This window comes from Mesoplodon bidens (genome assembly GCF_964165515.1).
Source record: "Mesoplodon bidens genome assembly, chromosome: 12".
In the NCBI taxonomy this organism is placed as follows: Eukaryota; Metazoa; Chordata; class Mammalia; order Artiodactyla; family Ziphiidae; genus Mesoplodon; species Mesoplodon bidens.
In genome coordinates, this window is record NC_138168.1 from 40,878,501 (window position 1) to 40,900,718 (window position 22,218).

Here is a 22,218-nt window from a genome sequence, read left to right on the forward strand (position 1 = left end):
GCCGAAGAGGCAAGAGACTTTTTCTTGCCTCTTTGTTTCTTGGTGCGCGAGGAGAGGGGATTAAGAGCGCTGCTTTAACGAGCTCCAGAGACGGGCGGGAGCCGCGGCTATCAGCGCGGACCCCAGAGACCGGCATGGGACGCTAAGGCTGCTGCTGCCGCCACCAAGAAGCCTGTGTGCGAGCACAGGTCACTCTCCACACCTCCCCTCCCGGGAGCCTGTGCAGCCCACCACTGCCAGGGTCCCGGGATCCAGGGACAACTTCCCCGGGAGAACGCACGGCGCGCCTCAGGCTGGTGCAACGTCATGCTGGCCTCTGCTGCCGCAGGCTCGCCCCGCACTCCGGACCCCTCCCTCCCCTCGGCCAGAGTGAGCCAGAGCCCCTGAAGCAGCTGCTCCTTTAACCCCGTCCTGTCTGAGCGGGACCTACAGGCAGAGGCAGGGCTAAATCCAAAGCTGAAACCCAGGAGCTGTGCGAACAAAGAAGAGAAAGGGAAATCTCTCCCAGCAGCCTCAGGAGCAGCGGATTAAATCTCCACAATGAACTTGATGTACCCTGCATCTGTGGAATACCTGAATAGACAACGAATCATCCCAAATTGAGGTGGTAAAACTTGGAAGCAATGATATATATATATATATATATATATATATATATATATATATATATATATTTCCCCTTTTTCTCTTTTTGTGAGTGTGTATGTGTATGCTTCTGTGTGTGATTTTCTCTGTATAGCTTTGCTTTTACCATTTGTCCTAGGGTTCTGTCTGTCCGTTTTTGTTGTTGTTGTTGTTGTTGTTGTTGTTGTTTTGCGGTATGCGGGCCTCTGACTGTTGTGGCCTCTCCCGTTGCGGAGCACAGGCTCCGGACGCACAGGCTCAGCGGCCATGGCTCACGGGCCCAGCCGCTCCGCGGCATGTGGGATCCTCCCGGACCGGGGCACGAACCCGTGTCCCCTGCATTGGCAGGCGGACTCTCAACCACTGCGCCACCAGGGAAGCCCTGTTTTTTTTTTTTTAAGTGAAGTTTTTAGCACTTGTTATCATTGGTGGATTTGTTTTTTGGTTTGGTTGCTCTCTTCTTTCTTTCTTTTCTTTTTTTATTACTTAAAATTTTTTTAATAATTATTTTTTATTTTAATAACTTTATTTTATTTTATTTTATCTTATCTTCTTCTTTCTTTCTTTTCTCCCTTCTCTTCTGAGGCGTGTGGATGACAGGCTCTTGGTACTCCAGCCAGGTGTCAGGGCAGTGCCTCTGAGGTGGGAGAGCCAAGTTCAGGACATTGGTTCACAAGAGACCTCCCAGTTCCACGTAATATCCAACAGCGAAAATCTCCCAGAGATCTCCGTCTCAATGCTAAGACCCAGCTGGACTCAACGACCAGCAAGATCCAGTGTTTGCACCCTATGCCACACAACTAGCAACACAGGAACACAACCCCATCCATTAGCAGAGAGGCTGCCTAAAATCATAATAAGGCCACAGACACCCCAAAACACACCACCAGATGTGGACCTGCCCACCAGAAAGACAAGATCTAGCTTCATCCACCAGAACACAGGCACTAGTCCCCTCCACGAGGAAGCATACACAACTCACTGAACCAACCTTAGCCACTGGGAACAGACACCAAAAACAACAGGAAATACAAACATGCAGCCTGCAAAAAGGAGACCCCAAACACAGTAAGTTAAGCAAAATGAGAAAAGAGAGAAACAACAGCAGATGAAGGAGCAAGGTAAAAACCCAACAGACCTAACAAATGAAGAGGAAATAGGCAGTCTACCTGAGAAAGAATTCAGAATAATGATAGTAAAGATGATCCAAAATCATGGAAATAGAATGGAGAAAATACAAGAAACACTTAACAAGGACCTAGAAGAACTAAAGAGCAAACAAACTGTGATGAATAACACAATAAATGAAATTAAAAATACTCCAGAAGGGATCAATAGCAGAATAACTGAGGCAGAAGAATGAATAAGTGACCTGGAAGATAAAGTAGTGGAAATAACTACTGCAGAGCAGAACAAAGAAAAAAAGAACTGAGGACAGTCTTAGAGACCTCTGGGACAACATTAAACGCACCAACATTCAAATTATAGGTGTCCCAGAAGAAGAAGAGAAAAAGAAAGGGACTGAGAAAATATTTGAAGAGATTATAGTTGAAAATTTCCCTAATATGGGAAAGTAAATAGTTGATCAAGCCCAGGAAGCACAGAGGGTCCCATACAGGATAAATCCAAGGAGAAACATGCCAAGACACATATTAATCAAACTATCAAAAATTAACTACAAAGAAAAAATATTAAAAGCAGCAAGGGAAAAACAACAAGTAACATACAAGTGATCCTCATAAGGTTAACAGCTGATCTTTCAGCAGAAACTCTGCAAGCCAGAAGGGAGTGGCAGGACATATTTAAAGTGATGAAGGGGAAAAACCTACAACCAAGATTAGTCTACCCAGCAAGGATCTCATTCAGATTTGATGGAGAAATTAAAACCTTTACAGACAAGCAAAAGCTAAGAGAATGAAGCACCATCAACCCAGCTTTACAACAGATACTAAAGGAACTTCTCTAGGAAGGAAACACAAGAGAAGGAAAAGACCTCCAATAACAAACCCAAAACAATTAAGAAAATGGTAATGGGAACATACATGTTGATAATTACCTTAAATGTAAATGGATTAAATGCTCCAACCAAAATACATAGACTGGCTGAATGGATACAAAAACAAGACCCGTATATATGCTGTTTACAAGAGACCCACTTCAGACCTAGGGACACATACAGACTGAAAGTGAGGGGATGGAAAAAGATATTCCGTGCAAATGGAAATCAAAAGAAGGCTGGAGTAGCAATTCTCATATCAGACAAAATAGACTTTAAAATAAAGACTTACAAGACACAAAGAAGGACACTACATAATGATCAAGAGATCAATCCAAGAAGAAGATATAACAATTGGAAATGTTTATACACCCAATATAGGAGCACCTCAATACATAAGGCAAATGCTAACAGCCATAAAAGTGGAAATCGACAGTAACACAATCATAGTAGGGGACTTTAAAACCCCACTTTCACCAATGGACAGATGATCCAAAATGAAAATAAATAAGGAAACACAAGCTTTAAATGATACAGTAAACAAGATGGACTTAACTGACATGTATAGGGCAGTACACCCCAAAACAACAGAATATACTTTCTTCTCAAGTCCTCATGGAGCATTCTCCAGGATAGATCATACCTTGGGTCACAAATCAAGCCTTGGTAAATTTAAGAAAATTGAAATCGTATCCAGTATGTTTTCCGACAACAATGCTATGAGACTAGATATCAATTACAGGAAAAACTCTGTAAAAAACACAAACACATGGAGGCTAAACAACACACAACTTAATAAGCAAGAGATCACTGAAGAAATCCAAGAGGAAATCAAAAAATACTTGGAAACAAATGGCAATGGAAACATGACGACCCAAAGCCTATGGGATGCAGCAAAAGCAGTTCTAAGAGGGAAGTTTATAGCAATACAATCTTACCTTAAGAAACAAGAAACATCTCAAATAAACAACCTAACCTTACACCTAAATCAATTAGAGAAAGAAGAACCAAAAAACCCCAAAGTTAACAGAAGGAAAGAAATCATAAACATCAGATCAGAAACAAATGAAAAAGAAATGGAAGGAAACGATAGCAAAGATCAATAAAACTAAAAGCTGGTTCTTTGAGAAGATAAACAAAATTGATAAACAATTAGCCAGACGCATCAAGAAAAAAAGGGAGAAGACTCAAATCAATAGAATTAGAAATGAAAAAGGAGAAGTAACAACTGACAGTGCAGAAATACAAAGGATCATGAGAGATTACTACAAGCAACTCTATGCTAATAAAGTGGACAACCTGGAAGAATTGGACAAATTCTTAGGAATGCACAACCTTCTGAGACTGAACCAAGAAGAAACAGAAAATATAAACAGACCAATCACAAGCACTGAAATTGAAACTGTGATTAAAAATCTTCCAACAAACAAAAGCCCAGGACCAGATGGCTTCAGAGGCAAATGCTATCAAACATTTAGAGAAGAGCTAACACCTATCCTTCTCAAACTCTTCCAAAGTGTAGCAGAGGCAGGAACACACCCAAACTCATTCTACGAGGCCACCATCACCCTGATACCAAAACCAGGCAAAGATGTCACAAAGAAAGAAAACTACAGGCCAATATCACTGATGAACATAGATGCAAACTTCCTCAACAAAATACTAGCAACCAGAATCCAACAGCACATTAAAAGGACCATACACTATGATCAAGGGGGGTTTAATCCAGGAATGCAAGGATTCTTCAATATATGCAGATCAATCAATGTGATACACCATATTAACAAATTGAAGGAGAAAAACCATATGATCATCTCAATAGATGCAGAAAAAGCTTTCGACAAAATTCAACACCCATTTATGATAAAAACCCTCCAGAAACTGGGCATAGAGGGAAGTTTCCTCAACATAATAAAGGCCATATATGACAAACCTATAGCCAACATCATTCTCAATGGTGAAAAACTGAAACCGTTTCCTCTAAGATCAGGAACAAGACAAGGTTGTCCACTCTCACCAGTATTATTCAACATAGTTTTGGAAGTTTTAGCTACAGCAATCAGAGAAGAAAATGAAATAAAAGGAATCCAAACGGGAAAAGAAGAAGTAAAGCTGTCACTGTTTGCAGATGACATGTAACTATACATAGAGAATCCTAAAGATCCTACCAGAAAACTACTAGAGCTAATCAATGAATTCGGTAAAGTAGCAGGATACAAAATTAATGCACAGAAATCTCTTGCATTCCTATACACTAATGATGAAAAATCTGAAAGTGAAATTAAGAAAACACTCCCACTTACCACTGCAACAAAAAGAATAAAATATCTAGGAATAAACCTACCTAAGGAGACAAAAGACCTGTATGCAAAAATTATAAGACAGTGATGAAAGAAATTAAAGATGATACAAATAGATGGAGAGATATACCATGTTCTTGGATTGGAAGAATCAACACTGTGAAAATGACTATACTTCCCAAAGCAATCTACAGATTCAATGCAATCCCTATCAAACTACCACTGGCATTTTTCACAGAACTGGAACAAAATATTTCACAAATTTTAGGGAAACACAAAAGAGCCCGAATAGCCAAAGCAATCTTGAGAAAGAAAAACAGAGCTGGAGGAATCAGGCTCCCTGACTTCAGACTATATTACAAAGCTACAGTAATCAAGACAGCATGGTACTGGAACAAAAACAGAAATATTGATCAGTGCAACAGGATAGAAAGCTCAGAGATAAACCCATGCACATACGGTCACTTTATCTTTGACAAAGGAGGCAAGAATATACAGTGGAGAAAAGACAGCCTCTTCAATAAGTGGTCCTGGGAAAACTGGACAGCTACATATAAAAGGATGAAATTAGAACACTCCCTAACACCATACACAAAAATAAACTCAAAATGGATTAAAGACCTAAATGTAAGGCCAGACACTATCAAACTCTTAGAGGAAAACATAGGCAGAACACTCTATGACATAAATCACAGCAAGATCCTTTTTGACCCACCTCCTAGAGAAATGGAAATAAAAACAAAAATAAACAAATGGGACCTAATGAAACTTCAAAGCTTTTGCACAGCAAAGGAAACCATAAACAAGACCAAAAGACCAAAACCCTCAGAATGGGAGAAAATATTTGCAAATGAAGCACTTGACAAAGGATTAATCTCCAAGATTTACAAGCAGCTCATGCAGCTCAATATCAAAAAAACAAACAACCTAATCCAAAAATGGGCAGAAGACCTAAACAGACATTTCTCTGAAGAAGTTATACAGCTTACCAACAAAGGCATGAAAGAGTGCTCAACATCATTAATCATTAGAGAAATGCAAATCAAAACTACAATGAGATATCATCTCAAACTGGTCAGAATGGCCATCATCAAAAAATCTAGAAACAATAAATGCTGGAGAGGGTGTGGAGAAAAGGGAACCCTCTTGCACTGTTGGTGGGAATGTAAATTGATACAGCCACTATGGAGAACAGTATGGAGGTTCCTTAAGAAACTAAAAATAGAACTACCATACGACCCAGCAATCCCACTACTGGGCATATACCCTGAGAAAGCCATAATTCTAAAGAGTCATGTACCAAAATGTTCACTGCAGCTCTATTTACAAAAGCCAGAACACGGAAGCAACCCAAGTGTCCATTAACAGATGAATGGATAAAGAAGATGTGGCACATATATACAATGGAATATTACTCGGCTGTAAAAAGAAACAAAATTGAGTTATTTGTAGTGAGGTGGATGGACCTAGAGTCTGTCATACAGAGTGAAGTAAGTCAGAAAGAGAAAAACAAATACTGTATGCTAACACATAGATATGGAATCCAAAAAAAAAAAAAGTTCATGAAGAACCTAGGAGCAAGATGGGAATAAAGATGCAGACCTACTAGAGAATGGACTTGAGGATATGGGGAGGGGGAAGGGTAAGCTGTGAGAAAGTGAGAGAGTGGCATGGACAGATATACTCTATCAAATATAAAATAGATAGCTAGTGGGAAGCAGCTGCATAGCACAGAGAGATCAGCTCAGTGCTTTGTGACCACCTAGAGGGGTGGGATAGGGAGGGTGGTAGGGAGGGAGATGCAAGAGGGAAGAGATATGGGGATATATGTATATGTATAACAGATTCACTTTGTTATAAAGCAGAAAGTAACACACCATTGTAAAGCAATTATACTCCAATAAAGATGTTAAAAAAAAAAAGTACAATACTGCAGTAAGGGTAGAACACATGTAAGGTTTCACCCTTGGTGTTCAGCCTTCTAAAAGCAAAAAGGTCATGTATATCAATCTACAATATACTAAAATTGTGTTCAAAGTTTATTTCAAGTCACAGAAAACATATAAACTAAGACAACAGAATGAACTGATTTTGTTCTGAGAGAAGGTGATGGGAGTCCCCCACGTGGCACCAATTCGAGTCATTCAAAGGGTAGGATGTAGAAATCATCTTTTTGCAACACTTCAACCCAGTTACGGAATTAATTTCCAGATTTGTCACCAGGTAGTTTTGAAAACATTTTAAGGCGCTCCAGTAGACATCTGTATTTGTTCCTTGAAGATCAGGATACTCTGCCTCTGCTCAGGAGGAAGCTTGTGTTGTGACTTGGTTCTGGCCAGGACTAAAGCCACCAGGCTGGCCTCCACCCTGAATGCTCACTTCTTGCATGACTGGGACATGTCTGGATCCCTGGGGGCCAACTGCCCCCATATTAATTGGACTGGGACCTGGATTCCACTAGGTATAGGGCCTCTAGGGCCTGGGACTGGCCCCCTTGTATCCATGCTTCTGGCCTCAATCCCTCTGACTTCCACTGCACGGGCCTCCATTGCACGGGCCTCCATCGCATGGGCTTCCAATCCTCTAACATCTAATCCTCTTGCCTCCAAGGCTCGTGCCTCCATCCCTCGTGCATCTATGCCTCGGGGATCTCTTCCACCTCTGCCATCCAATGGTGGACCCCTCTGATCTAGCATGGGTCTTCTTGACTCTGCCATTAGAGGTCTGGGCTCAGCTAATGGCTCTCCCCTCATCTCATGGGGGGGTGGGCCACAGCTGTCAGGGCCAGGGACATGGTGCATGGGCAGACCCTGATAAGGTGGTCCCAGGTAACCTCTAGGCTCTACCTCTCCAGTTACAGAAAGCAAAGTGCCTCTGCGTGGGTCATTTGGAGCGTTTCCCAACAGACCTCGAGGAGTTGGGACGTTGGCAGGTGGCAGGCAAGGGCCCACGCTGCATAGCTGCTCTGGGGTCTTGCATCGGCACTTGTCCCCACTCCATGGACACTGGTCCACTGCCTGGCATTCCAACCTGGGCCTGCATTCCTCCTCCAGGCGCTAAGGAACCAGGGCCAGGTCCTGTTACGGTCGCTGGTATCTGCCCTGGTGCTGCAACTCCAGCCTGCAGAGAAGCTTGCATCAGAGGAGGTGCGCCATTGACATGCATTCCACTCAAAGACTGGGCCTGAGGGGCCTGAGGATTCTGTTGGTTTATTGACACACTGGATCCTGAGCCAGGTCCAGCGCTGTGGACTGTCTGAGGGTTGCCTGCAATCAGTGTTGGGATATGTGTCTGGCGATGCAGACTTTTCAAGGCAATTTCTGGATCCACACTTCTCATCACTACCTGGGCTTGTAGCAAAGCATAAGCCAGTTGAGGGTTCTGAAGCAACATGTTCCGTGCTTCCCGAGGACTATTCTGGACACGGAGGTTCATTTGTTTCATCAGCTCAAACATCTGCTCTGGTGGAAGACTGGCAACTGCTTTGCTAATGGACTCAGGGGCATCCTCAGGACTGATGGTCTCTCCATAAGGTGACTCAATGACAGAGGCACCAGTGCCAAGGCTCTTCAGCTCTTCTTTGTTCTTTTTGCTGGCAGCATTGTCCACTCGAAGTGCTCTCCCACTGAATGCACACCCATTTAGGTTTTGCATGGCCCTAAGTGCTGTCTTCTGGTCTTGGTATTCACAGAAGCCACAACCTTTTGGCTTTCCTGTCTCCCTATCATATACCAACCTGAAACTAACAACAGGCCCAACCTCAGAAAAGATGTCCTTTAATTGCTCTTCAGTAGCCTCATATGGAATGTTCCCCACAAACACCGAATGGAGAGAACGATCCACCGCAGGGTCTCTCACAGTCACACCCGCCATCGCTCTCTATCCATTCCTCTTTGAAGGTTTGCCACTCCTTTGGAATTGTGCCTTGCAGGCAGGACCTGAGTCCACCCCTTTCCTGGACCCCCAGAACTGTCTCTCTCTCCTCTCCACATTCTCCATCACGTCATTATTATTATTTGTTTTTGAAGCTGGAGGCAGTGGAAGGGGGACCTGACAATTGCCTGCTTTCTCCACTTGCTCTGTCTGTACCTGGGAATCCCATTCTTTATTTCTCTCTCCAAACTTTCTCCATTCAACTGAGTGTTTAGGCCTTTGGGGAAAAACGCACAGTGGCTGACGCTCTACTCATGCTTCACACCTGGCCTCAACTCTTCCCTGAGGCAATGAAGTTTGGGCCAACTGCCTTCTCGAATGGGATAAAATGAAGGGTAGGGAAAATATAGGAGAAAATATAAGCTAATATCTCAAAATAGGCTCAAAACCAACAAATATTTAGGAAGTATGAGAATCGTCTTAAGTCTGAAGGGGCATGGGAGTGGGGTGGAGGGTGCCGACCCAGTAAAAGAAATTGTCCCTATCCCTAAGAGCTCACAATTTATTAATAACTGGAATAAAAGACAAACAAAACTAATATGTTTGAAACTGTCAGAGAACAGCAATGCCAAACTGTGCAATAGGAAATCAGAGAGGACAGAACTTAGAAAGAGCTGAAGTAACAGTAATATCAAAGTATTTTAATAATATCTACTGCCAAATTAATTAGATATTACCAACACAGTTCAAAAATATATACTAAGCATCTACTGTGTACCAAACGGACTACTAAGCACCAGGAACACATAGGGAGCATAATTTTATCCTCCAAGTCAGGGGTGGGAGCTGAAGATGGGGAGGAGAGAAGGAAGAGACACTGGAAAATACTTTTTAAAGGATGCAATTTTGAGCTGGGTATTAAAGAGTAGAATTTTGCAGTGGAATTATAATTAGAGAAAACACTGTGTGCAAAGGCAATGATAGAAATGATCCAGTTTTGAGCTCTTCCTTTCCCCTCAAGCTTGGGGGTGAGTCTTGCTGGGAAAAAGAAACAGCACCAGTAGAGGAAAGGGATTTTTTTCATCAAATACACCTTGGCTAGAGGCTTCCTCATGGAACATGAAGGCGTGGGAAGGGGCTAGTTCAGATTCCCTTATATAGATTGAGGATGAGAGTTGAAACAGAAACCATAGCTTACAAAATGGTCTGCACTATGACTAGTAAAACAGGTGAATGACTTAAGTTCAAAACTGTATATCTCTTTGTTTAAACGCATATGTTCCAAGATAGAACCATAGAATGATGTAACAATAACTCCGAAAAGGTCATATGTTCTAAAACTGAGACCACTGACTGTTCCAGCAACTTGCCTGGTTTACAGATTCTGAATAATCCATGCCAAGACCATCTTGTGACTAATTCCAGCCCCCAGGTCCTACAAAAACCTTACCCTAAGCTCCCCCACTTTGGACTCACTCCCTGGTTTGTACTGTATTTGACTCACTCTTCTGCTTTGCATTGTCTTTTGCTGCAGGCTAAATCAACCTTTTATTTATTTTTTTTAATACAGGTGTGTGCCAGTGGTCTCTGGATGATATTTTAACAAATCAAGGTCCCATCAAGGTTTGTCAGAGACTCTTGCTGCTGTAGAGCTGGACTCTTACAGATAGCCATACCTGGGAGCCCTAATTCTCCACCCCCTAAAAGCCACTCTGCCTGTCCTGACAAACCGAGTCTCTCTACCAATGTGAGCTCCAAGTCTTTTGTTGAGACCTTCAGCATTGGGTTTATTTTGTTTGTCTTATGGATACAATCTCCCAGGACTTTTTGGTAATTTGATCATATTTGCACTCCTTCTCTAAGTTCTGCCAAGTATAATCAATCCTTTTATACAACTCTTCCTCCTGTCTGAGGTCTGTGTAATGGCAATTCTGTGGAACATCTAAGAGATTCAGAGGGCAGGAGATGGGCTTAGGTCCAACAGATTTGCACTGTGGTTTGGCAACTGGTGATCAGATATCACAGTTTCCTGGGAATTTTTTGGACGTTTTTTGGGAGCTGAATATTTTTTGAATCATTTGACGAGGTAGGTCCTGTGTAGCAGAACCTAATACTCTGGCAATCATACGTATTTTGCCTGCAACATGGACAAACACTAAGACAAGGATCATTACTCAAATTTGAAACATATTTCATATGTCCCACAATCAATCTGGATTTCTCTCTCTGGGGAAAGCCAGCTGCCATGTCATGAAGACACTCAAGCAGCCCTGTGGAGGCCCATGCAGTGAGGAACTGACACCTCCTGCCAACAGCTGACATTAACTTGCCAGTCATAGGAGTGGCCACCTTGGAAGTGGATCCTCCAGTCAAGCCTTTAGTACTATAGCCTTAGCTGACACCTTGACTGCAACCGCATGAGAGACACCAACCAGAACATCCTGGCCAAGCCACGCCCAAATTCTTGACCCACAGAACTCTGTGCTAAAGGAAATACATGTTTGTTTGTTTTAAGTCCTTAAGTTTGGGGCAATGTGTTTTATAGCAATAGATAACTAATATCAAGACAGACCATGAGTACAATAGATAGCTAATTTCAAATGGCCTTTTCATTTAATTTGGACACGGATGGGTTATCTTTGCCAGTGTCTGTAAGATTAGTCCCACATCTGCTAATTGTCCAGGGCAATGGTTTTAGAAGTACCATGACCATGAGACAGGAGTGTCTACTAACAATTTAGACTCTTGAACCAGCAAAAAGCTAAAGTACTGCTCTTTACTGAGATTTTGTATTATTCCTTCCAGAAGACTCAATTTCTGATTATCACCGGAGCCTTTGGGTAATTGTAAGGAAGAAGCAGGAATCCCTGTGGATGATAAGTATGGTAGTTGACCTTCAAGATGGCTCCTAGTGATCTCTGATTCCTGATAATCATGTCATTATGTAATTTTTTCCCTTTGAGCACAGACTGTATCTAGTGACTTGCTTCTAAGTTATAAACTATAACAAAAGAGATGGGATACTGTTTCCAAGATTAGGATACAAAAGCACATGGCTCCCATCTTACTTGCCTCTCTCACTCTCTTACTGGCTTATGCAGAGGGAAGCCAGCTGCTTTGTTGTAAGCTGCCCAATATAGAGAGGCCCACTTAGCAAGGAAATGATGTCTCTGGCCAAGAGCCAGCAAGTCCACAAGGAGCTGAATTCCGCCAGTCAGTGAACTCAGAGGAGATCCTCCCCCAGTTGGGGGCTCCAGTCAACACCTTGATTGTAGCCTTGTGAGAGGCCTTGAGCCAGAAGTATCCAGCAAAGCCATGCTCAGATTCCTGAACCACAGAAACTATGAGATAATAAATGTTTGTTGTTTTAAGCCAGTAAGTTTGGGGATAACTTGTTACATAGCCATAGATAATGGATAGATAAAATAAGATTAAATTATTCTGGTTAATTTTTACAATAAAAATTATGATATGATTTTATATAATTATATATTATTATATAACAATATTAAAAAGGAGGTTTTCCTCTTCTATTGAAGTTTTTTTTTTTTTTTTTTTTTTTTTGGCGGTACGCGGGCCTCTCACTTTTGTGGCCTCTCCCGTTGCAGAGCACAGGCTCCGGACGCGCAGGCTCAGCGGCCATGGCTCACGGGTCCAGCCGCTCCGCGGCATGTGGGATCTTCCCAGGCCGGGGAACGAACCCGTGTCCCCTGCATCGGCAGGCGGACTCCCAACCACTGGGCCACCAGGGAAGCCCTCTATTGAAATTTTATACATAATCAGTTTTATAGGAATTTGGTCACTGATTACCCTGGGAGGAAGGATATATTATGGACAGTGAGGACACTGGCAAATCATTAATTTAACTCATAAAGTGTATTATAAAAAATGTCACTAGTTGACAAGGACATTTAAACCTCTAGAAAAAAAGTATTTTTCTCTCATTATCCTATTGACAATTATTATCCTAGTTTTTGTGCATGAGCATGAGTATATCTCTTTCAAACATGGATCATATTTACAGCAACACATTTTACTTAAACATAATCCAGAATGCTAAACTTCTTGTTTGATTTGTCAAGTTTCTGTTTCTTTTATCATACATTTGATTGATACGAGGACGCTTGCAATCATTTTGTGATCATTAAAATTTGGAGAATTCCAAACAAATCTAATTTTTATCTTTCATTTTATAAGGCAGAAGAGCAAATATATATATATAGACATCATTAACCATTTTATTCTTTGGAGTTCAAATTTGGCAAAGACAAAATCAAGAACAGCTGTTATTCAAGAAGCAAGATGTCTAATAAGGAGTTACCTCTCAAAAAGGCACAAGGCTCAGTTTGCTTTCAAAGAGATTCTTTCAGTATTTAAGAAATACATTTATGTTATTTATTCTCTTGGGGAACATAGCAAAAGAGGGATTATGCTTCCCTGTATAAATTTATGTAGTTAGAATTACTCTGAGAGCAAACTTGGCAGAATGAATGAGTAGTAGGATGGCAGCAGAAATGAAAGGTCTAGAGGGCAGAGTCAGAGAATCTCTCAGTGCAATAGAATGAAGAGAGACCTCTGGAAAATTTTTACTCGAGGATCCAAACTCTGATCAATATCTGCTCGGAGAAGGATTTGGGGCCTGATGAATATAGTCATCGGCAATTGAACCAGTCCTGATGCTCCTGAAAGTTAAATGTATTCTCTTTCCACCTGAGACTCACCTGTGTTTCCATCTGTATTTTTTTTTTCTTTTTTTTTTTTTCTTTTTTTTTTTCAGTACGCGGGCCTCTCACTGTTGTGGCCTCTCCCGCCGCGGCGGAGCACAGGCTCCGGACGCGCAGGCCCAGCCGCCATGGCTCTCGGGCCCAGCCGCTCCGCGGCATGTGGGATCTTCCCAGACCGGGGCACGAACCCGTGTCCCCTGCATCGGCAGGCGGACTCTCAACCACTGCGCCACCAGGGAAGCCCTCCATCTGTATTTTTTAAAATCAGATGTTAAATTCTGGCATCAAGTATAGAATCTGACTGTCTAGCTCTTTATTACAGAACAAAATAAAGGGAGAGATTTCCCTCATAGTCATCTTTTCTTATCTCATAGCTACTGCTTTGGGTTGAGACCACTGACAGACAGTTGATGTTTCCATGGAAACCAGCTAAATAGCAAGGTAACGATGTAGGGGTTTCCTTCAGAAAACAGTCAGCTGCTACCACACCTTGGCCTGTGCTTTTAAACAATTCCTAGTCTCTGCGCCCGTCAGGACAGAGCTAAAATAGCAAATACACACAATAACTGAACACCAGAGAGAGGGGTTAGGGTTTAGAGAGCACATGAATAATCATTTCAGAGGATTGCTAGGTACTGGGAGAGCAGATTCGGACAGACTAACACTGTGGGAAAATAAAAGGCTATTTCTGGTTCTGTTTGGTTTTTAATATATAATCGTCAACATCCAGCTGACTTGGAAAAAATTCACAAGAAATGATGCATATCAGGTACCAAATGCTCTTACACACCTAAAACTCAGCTGTGGTCTTTCCTTTCAAAATTCTCTTTCTTCCTGACCCTAAAACCCCAAGAGGCAAGGAATCCAGGCTTCTAGACACTGCTGGATGAGTCAAGGTACCACAGCCCAGACAAGCTAAGCACTGGCTCTGTCACACACAGATGCAAAGGCATTCAAGAAACCACAGCCCGCTGTTTTCCTGGCTCCTGCCTTCTTAATCAAATCAACGCAGAGTTCACCCACACCACCAACAAACCCCGTGAAAACACCTTGGAGTGTTGGCCAACAGAAGTGTCCACCCAACTGTGATTCACTGATCAAGAGGAAAGCCTCTGAGGGCAGCCAATCACAGTCCGGCCCAGGGAAAAATCACTTGGCTCTTACAGGAAGCCATCTAATTATGTTACCGTAATCCCCAGGCTTGAATTTTTCAACCTTCTCAATACGAACTCACAGACTTCACCGATTATGTAATTACGGAAAACTTCACAACAAACATGAAGATTCCTTCTGGAGGCCACATTGAGGACTGGGATGTGCATTTGATCCTGGGAGGGAAGCACACGGCCCACAAAGGGAAGAGCAAAGAGATTTATTGAACTTAAAAGGCTGCAGTTTAAAAGGGGCCTCTAGCAGACCTCCCTTTTCGTGTGCACATTTTTTGCACCTGCAACTGTTTGTGGGCTGGAAAGCAATAGCCCTCTCCCTTCTCCCAAGAGACCCTGCTTTAATGCCTTGGCCCCAAATGTGTCATTTTCCTGCCGGGGGGCAGAAATCAAAAGAAACCGAGTTTTTAGAACTTTGCTGTAAAGAAAATAATAGTTCTGAAAAGGACTGGAGCCACATTTTCAGGTTTGCCACAGTTGTTAGAGAAACGGCAGAAGGGAAAACATTCCTCTTCACTTTCTTTCCTGACGTGCCGAAGTTCTTCGCTGCTACAGGTTCTGGGTGACATCTGTAGCATCCATCTCAGTGGGGTCTGTTGCAAGCTTTCCACCCTGCAGCATGGACCTGTGCTCAGACCAGTGTTCCGAGGCGAGAGTCCAAATGGCCCTATGCTTCGTCACAGAGAAGATGCCATATAAATTATTTCCATTAAAACCAGCATTTGAGGGCCTTTCCTGGGGGTGCAGTGGTTAAGAATCCGCCTGCCAATGCAGGGGACACAGGTTTAAGCCCTAGTCCGGGAAGATCCCACATGCTGCGGAGCAACTAAGCCCGTGCACCACAACTACTGAGTCCACGCACTCTAGAGCCCGCGAGCCACAAGAGAAGCCACCGCAATGAGAAGCCTGTGCACTGCAACAGAGAGTAGCCCCCGCTCGCCGCAACTAGAGAAAGCCCGCGCGCAGCAACGAAGCCCCAACGCAGCCAACAAAACAAAACTAAGTTTAAAAGAACAGAAAACAAAAAAACTCCACCGTTTGACACCAGACGTGAACTGTGGAATCTTAATTACAGTGCTCATGACTGAAGCGCTGACAAACGGTCCTGCTTTAGACAGTGTTTGTGGGTGGGGCTTGGGTGAGAGCTGGGATCAATACTTGATTGTAGCCGGTGATCCACTTCCTCCTTGCCCCCCAGCCACCTCATCTGTTAGATGAAAGTTAGAGTGGAAAGCCCCCCCTTTTTTAAAACATCTTTATTGGAGTATAATTGCTTTACAATGGTGTGTTACTTTCTGCTTTATAACAAAGTGAATCTGTTATACATATACATATGTCCCCATATCTCTTCCCTCTTGCATCTCCCTCCCTCCCACCCTTCCTATCCCAGCCCTCTAGGTGGTCACAAACCACCGAGCTGTTCTCCCTGTGCTATGCGGCTGCTTCCCACTAGCTATCTATTTTACATTTGGTAGTGTATATCTGTCCATGCCACTCTCTCACTTTCTCACAGCTTACCCTTCCCCCTCCCCATATCCTCAAGTCCATTCTCTAGTAGGTCTGTATCTTTATTCCCGTCTTACCCCTAGGTTCTTCATGACCTTTTTCTTTTTTTTTTCTTAGATTCCATATATATGTGTTAGCATACGGTATTTGTTTTTCTCTTTCTAACTTACTTCACTCTGCATGACAGACTCTAGGTCCATCCACCTCACTACAAATATCTCAATTTCGTTTCTTTTTATGGCTGAGTAATATTCCATTGTATATGTGCGCCACATCTTCTTTATCCATTCATCCGATGATGGACACTTAGGTTGCTTCCATGTCCTGGCTATTGTAAATAGAGCTGCAAGGAACATTTTGGTACATGACTCTTTTTGAATTATGGTTTTCTCAGGGTATATGCCCAGTAGTGGGATTGCTGGGTTGTATGGTATTTCCATTTTTAGTTTTTTAAGGAACCTCCATACTGTTCTCCATAGTGGCTGTATCAATTTACATTCCCACCAACAGTGCAAGAGGGTTCCCTTTTCTCCACACCCTCTCCAGCATTTATTGTTTCTAGATTTTTTTATGATGGGCATTCTGACCAGTTTGAGATGATATCTCATTGTAGTTTTGATTTGCATTTCTCTAACGAATAATGATGTTGCGCATGCTTTCATGTGTTTGTTGGCAATCTGTATATCTTCTTTGGAGAAATGTCTATTTAGGTCTTCTGCCCATTTTTGGATTGGGTTGTTTTTTTGTTATTGAGCTGCATGAGCTGCTTGTAAATCTTGGAGATTAATCCTTTGTCAGGTGCTTCATTTGCAAATATTTTCTCCCATTCTGAGGGTTGTCTTTTCATCTTGTTTATGGTTTCCTTTGCTGTGCAAAAGCTTTGAAGTTTCATTAGGTCCCATTTGTTTATTTTTGTTTTTATTTCCATTTCTCTAGGAGGTGGGTCAAAAAGGATCTTGCTGTGATTTATATCATAGAGTGTTCTGCCTATGTTTTCCTCTAAGAGTTTGATAGTGTCTGGCCTTACATTTAGGTCTTTAATCCATTTGGAGTTTATTTTTGTGTATGGTGTTAGGGAGTGTTCGAACTTCATCCTTTTACATGTAGCTGTCCAGTTTTCCCAGGACCATTTATTGAAGAGGCTGTCTTTTCTCCACTGTATATTCTTGCCTCCTTTATGAAAGATAAGGTGACCATATGTGCGTGGGTATATTTCTGGGCTTTCTATCCTGTTCCATTGATCTATATTTCTGTTTTTGTGCCAGTACCATACTGTCTTGATTACTGTAGCTTTGTAGTACAGTCTGAAGTCAGGGAGCCTGATTCCTCCAGCTCCATTTCTCATTCTCAAGATTGCTTTGGCTATTCGGGGTCTTTTGTGTTTCCACACAAATTGTGAAAGTTTTTGTTCTAGTTCTGTGAAAAATGCCAGTGGTAGTTTGATAGGGATTGCATTGAATCTGTAGATTGCTTTGGGTAGTAGAGTCATTGTCACAATGTTGATTCTTCTAATCCAAGAACACGGTATATCTCTCCATCTATTTGTATCATCTTTAATCTCCTTCATCAGTGTCTTATAATTTTCTGCATACGGTTCTTTTGTCTCCTTAGGTAGGTTTATTCCTAGATATTTTATTCGTTTTGTTGCAATGGTAAATGGGAGTGTTTTATTAATTTCACTTTCAGATTTTTCATCATTAGTGTATAGGAATGCAGGAGATTTCTGTGCATTAATTCTGTATCCTGTTACTTTACCAAATTCATTGATTAGCTCTAGTAGTTTTCTGGTAGCATCTTTAGGATTCTCTATGTATAGTATCATGTCATCTGCAAACAGTGACAGCTTTACTTCTTTTCTGATTTGGATTCCTTTTATTTCTTTTTCTTCTCTGATTGCTTTGGCTAACACTTCCAAAGCTATGTTGAATAATATTGGTGAGAGTGGGCAACCTTCTCTTGTTCCTGATCTTAGTGGAAATGGTTTCAGTTTTTCACCATTGAGGACGATGTTGACTGTGGGTTTGTCATATATGGCCTTTATTATGTTGAGGAAAGTTCCCTCTGTGCCTACTTTCTGCAGGGTTTTTATCATAAATGGGTGTTGAAGTTTGTCGAAAGCTTTCTCTGCATCTATTGAGATGATCATATGGTTTTTCTCCTTCAATTTGTTTATATGGTGTATCATGTTGATTGATTTGCATATATTGAAGAATCCTTGCATTCCTGGAATGAACCCCACTTGATCATGGTGTATGATCCTTTTAATGTGCTGTTGGATTCTGTTTGCTAGTATTTTGTTGAGGATTTTTGCATCTACGTTAATCAGTGATATTGGCCTCTAGTTTTGAACTGTTTTATTCAAAGAAGAATCTATGGATTTTTGTAAGACTGGCCAAGATTTGCCCAATTATTTTTCCTATCCTATCCAGAGAATGGAAAGTTTCAAATCAAGGGTCATAACTGAAGCAAAAGTGTTATGCATATAGGAGACAGAATGCATCACTAAATAGAGGGGAGATACCATAAAGCCCCTCACTCATCAAGAGATGAACTTGATTGAACAGATGAGACTAACAGAGGCAAATCAAGTAAACTCAGTTTCCTTGGTTTAGCTTGGAAGACACTGAGGATTTTTTCTATGGTATAAAACTTGAGGACATAGGGGTTCTCATATATCTTGTAAAATACCTGTATGCCACATGGTCAGATAGCTTGAGATTTTTAAAAAGTAGGTATATTTAATCTCCTCAGTGGGTGGCAGGGGCTGCATGGATATCTGTTGTCTCAGCTAGACAGACTGATCCTTTTTCTTCCCATTCTTTGGTTCAATCTAGTATTAACATTTTTGAAGGAGGTAGGTTCGGGATTCCTGGTTCTTGTAAAGCAAAGCCCTGGACATTCTTCAGTTCAGTTGTCTTATGGGGAAACCGAGGGGAGAAGGCTTAAGTGGTTCGTTATCATTGGCTACTGAGTTACACTTATACACAGAGTTGTATTGATGACATGGAATGGAGAGGGGATGTTTAGGGGAGAGGTGGGAAGCCTGGGGTATCAAGAATACAGGTTGAGGGATTGGAGATAATGGAAGAAAGAAGAAAGAAGAGGTGAGGCAAACTCAGGAGCAAAACATGAAATAGTAAATTATGTTGGGCTACTCGGTAGGGAAAGTGCAGGGTTTCACTTAAACACATGCTGGCCTGACCTCGCTGGGGTCAAAAGGAACAGTCAGGAAGCCTGCCTAGAAAACTGCCAAGAGGGAAGCTTTAGAGCCAAAGAGAGCAAGGTCAGAATTCTAGGAGGCTTCCTATCCACATAAATGGGTTCCCCAGAAAGTCTTATTTTAGGTCTCTGCTCTCGAATAAAATAATTCCTCCTTTGATGGAAATTCCTCTCATTTCCACGGGACAGAAAGGATCAGATGACAATTCAGTGCCATGGGGAGAATGGGGTCCACTAAGAAGATTAACCTGGGAGGAAATTTTGGAGGACCTGATATACTTAGGAGCTAGAGATCAATATTCAAAGATCTCTGCGTTCCATGCCATTGAGATTCCAAATGCAGTTTTAGGTGCCTGTGGGGAATTTATTGGGTAGTGGAACCGTAACACATCTTTTTGCTCTGTGAAGCTTCTTCTATGGATGGATTTCTTCCCCTTTGACTTGTACAAATAAAACAGATTGGGGAAAATGGCAGTGGAATGAAAACCTGACGCCTCCAAAGCAGTTTTAATTATGGTTTTATTTGGAGAAGAAGATTTTTTCCTTTCTATTTTATTTTCTTCTCTCCTTCAGAAAGTACATCATTTGATGGTATCTACTTCAGCATTTTGGTATTTTAAACACTCCTCCCAGCCCATACTGGGAGGCCTTTCTTCTAATGAGAGGGCTCCCCATAGGTTCTCCTGAGGTGCAGTGCAGTTCCTGGTGTTAGCACCACAGACAGAGGCCCCGGGGAGCCCCAGCATCTGATGCCACAGACTTTGGGGGCGCTGGAGCTCCAGCAGCAAGTCCTCTAAATGCAGCCCTTTCTCCAAATATGTGGAAGTGAAAAAGAATTTACAGCCTATTTCACTTCCCACTCAACAAAGAGAGTATACCAAGGGTTAAAAAAAGAAAGAACAGGCTCAAAGTGGAGTCACTTGTGCTAAGTCTCAGGTCAGCAAACCAAAATGTAGTACCTAACCTAACTGCAATTTCAGCCTCTCCTAGGAGTGGAATTTTAAACCAATCAATCTGGAATTTCCTGATCAACACTGGTGAGGTAATCTGCATGATAGATCCCTTCCCTTCTTCTAAAGGAAGGTAATCTTACCTGAAATCATCTTTTTTTTTTTTTTCCCACCTCCACGTCCCACCCCCTTTCTGCCTTCCATTTTGTTGAGGTCCTCTGAGCACCTTCCTATTTGCTAGATGGGATGCTGCCCCATTAGTGAATAAAGCCAATTAGATCTCCGAATTTATTCAATTGAATTTTGTTTTTTAACACAAGGGTTTAAGATTTGCTCACCTTTACTACCAAGCATGAAAAGGAGAGACATAAGAAATAGATGGTGATAAAGATATGCTAGAAGGAGCCTTCTCTTCTTTCCATTATTACAGATGCTGTTGACCTGTTTTTGAATTGTACTCTTTGAATCATTTATTTCTCCGTTTAGTCCAGCACAACAGGGCTTGGGTTTTTAAGGATTAAAGTTTCTTTCGGAGGTACCACTGGACTCCTCCAGCCTTGTTCAGGGACGCAAATCCCCCACCATGGCCTGCTCCCTTCAGAAGAATGGCATGATTTATGGACATTCTCTGTCATAACCCAGAGGCAATTAGTAACTCTCCACATGCCCCACCTAACAGATTATCTGTCTGCAGTTGGGAAATTCCACTAGTCACTTCCTGAAAACAAACTTTCTGCTCTATGGTTGCAATGACAGCTGTAAAGTGCCAGGACTACTCCTCCACTCTAATCAATATGTATCCTTACGGAGAGACACCTAAGCCTCTTTGCCCAGCATCATCCCTCACTCCTTCCCTGTCCAAACCTACCCTCTGCCTGTTTCTTGGATTTGTCTGGTTTTCAAGCAACAGCTATTTCTCCTTTAGAGGGAAAATTCCCCCAAATATTGCCAGTAAGTACATACAAAATAAAAAGTAAATCATTGTGGATATACAGTTCAGGTTTTGTCAGTCTCTCCACAGTATTTATTGAGTGACCAATGTGTGCAGGGAGGGCCTAGTAGGAAATAGTCTTTGGGCATTACAGTATAAAACAACAATAACAACCACTAACAGACTGAGTGACTGCTGCAAGATTCAGAACACTCAGGAAAAGAAAATTTGTGTAGGTTTCAGGACACACTCATCGAATACAGAATCTATATGACAAAAGAGATCTTCTTCACAACACCTCCGATTAGTGTATTAACTCACCATAAGTCAGTGTATATTCCAGGGTATAATAGTTCAAAGAAATGTTCTTTTGAGTTACCTATACACATATCAACGTAAAAAGAAAAATAAATATCTAAGGCTTAGTGTTCACTTATTTGTAACCAAATCTAAGGTCTGAAAAGCTTGGTATACTAGATATATGTATTTTTAAAATATTATGTTTGTCTGTCACATTAATAAAAAGTAAGTACACTCAAGGGGACAAATTATATTCGTTTCTCATCTTTATGTTTCTGTATCAGAAAGAATGTTAATGAATTAAATCTAAAGATAATGTAAGGGAGCAGCCTAAAACTCTTCTGGGCCAGGGGTAACACCAGCACACAGATCCGCTGGGAGAACTTGCAGAATGACAGCTCAGGCAAACAAGATAAAGGAAAGAAAGTTCTGGAACTTGGGTAGAATGAAATATTGAAACCTGAGAACTTTCGTCGGAGGAAAGAGTCTTTTCGGACACAGCTGTCTTGGAAAAAATTCAAATTGCTCTCTTTCGATGATTCACTTTATGATAATTCTATGTTTGAGCATTTACCACGTGAGGAAAAGAAATAGAGTGTCTCATCAGACTTCTTAAGAAAAGATGCTAC

At 41.8% G+C, this 22,218-nt stretch overlaps 1 pseudogene across 1 annotated transcript; it reads right to left on the reverse strand.

Annotated features, from left to right (window-relative positions):
* Positions 1-6,951: 6,951 nt before the first annotated feature.
* Positions 6,952-8,905, reverse strand: LOC308626320 (cleavage stimulation factor subunit 2-like; annotated as a pseudogene). Its single transcript has one exon. The product of its transcript is annotated as a cleavage stimulation factor subunit 2-like (transcript).
* Positions 8,906-22,218: the final 13,313 nt, after the last annotated feature.